The sequence below is a fragment of the Ixodes scapularis genome, unplaced genomic scaffold, assembly GCF_016920785.2.
Source record: "Ixodes scapularis isolate PalLabHiFi unplaced genomic scaffold, ASM1692078v2 PGA_scaffold1__304_contigs__length_218370807, whole genome shotgun sequence".
Taxonomy (NCBI): domain Eukaryota; kingdom Metazoa; phylum Arthropoda; class Arachnida; order Ixodida; family Ixodidae; genus Ixodes; species Ixodes scapularis.
Genome location: NW_024609846.1, coordinates 117,683,606 through 117,684,714, shown reverse-complemented (window position 1 = coordinate 117,684,714; position 1,109 = coordinate 117,683,606). Strand labels below are relative to the sequence as shown.

At 49.8% G+C, this 1,109-nt stretch overlaps 1 non-coding gene across 1 annotated transcript; it reads right to left on the bottom strand.

Annotated features, from left to right (window-relative positions):
- Positions 1 to 749: 749 nt before the first annotated feature.
- Trnam-cau lies at positions 750 to 821 on the bottom strand. Its single transcript has one exon. It is a non-coding gene; the product is annotated as a tRNA-Met (tRNA).
- Between the last annotated feature and the right edge of the window lie 288 nt (positions 822 to 1,109).

Genomic DNA, 1,109 nt, shown 5'->3' with positions numbered 1-1,109 from the left:
TTCTTTGAGCTTGAGGCTTACCACTCTGGTAGTTGATTCAACTCCCTGAAATCCCTCTTCCTGCCAGCCTTCTTGAGTGACGCCCTCGACCCTGCCATATTGCTTGAGAGCTCTGCGGATGGTGTCGTCCGGGACGTCGCACGGCACCCAGTGCAGTTTTAACCGCGCCTCGGCCTTGTTAGGGTCTAGCACCAGACAGCGCTTACCCTCGACTCGTAGTTCTTGTGCGTCGTGCATCTTCTGCTTTAAAGCCAGCGACTGGAAGGTAGCAATCCAGACGTGGTTCATTTGGTAAGAGCCTAATGCCTTGAGGTCTTGAAGGACTCCGATGCTCTGGAGCCCAGACTTGAAGTCAACAATCTTGTATGGCCTTCCCGAGACATCACAGTGCAAAAAAACAGTGGTGCGCACGATGGTACCTGTTGGCAGGGGTGGCAGAATAATACGGTAGTCCTGGGGAATATCAGACGTAGCAAAACCACGGCCCAAAAGGGCCGTTGTCACAGCTCCGCTGGAGCCAGCCATCCGTGCGTCCGAGCGTGGCGAGCACCGGAAGCCGAATGCACGCTTCCACAGCGCCACTCTGCTGTGATTTTGGGTGTAAGCAGAGGACACTCTCGAGAAGACAGCGGATACATGCATAAAAAGATATTATAAATAATAATTCAAGTTAATTAAAAAAAAATAATAATAATCACGATGACCATTGTTCATTTAAAAACCTCGAACATCGGCAAAAACATTCGCCGTAGCAGAGCGTGGTTTCGATCCACGGACCTCTGGGTTATGGGCCCAGCACGCTTCCACTGCGCCACTCTGCTTTTTTTTTTTTTTTATTGCCAGGTATACATGGTATTATACAGATACGTTGTTCACAAACACGTCAGCGAAACTTTGGTGAGTGTGGAGTGCTTATACAGATTTTATTGTAGCGGGGTTGTCTAGGACTGGAAATTAATCTGGGCCGTCTCCTGACACGCGAAACACTTCCCTAATTTTCTGGATACTCTCAGTAAAATACTGGCACAGAGGTCGCGCGTCAACGTCCGCGTGCCGCACTGCCATGCGGCTCCTCCAGATGCTGTGGAGACGTAAGACCATGATTAAAT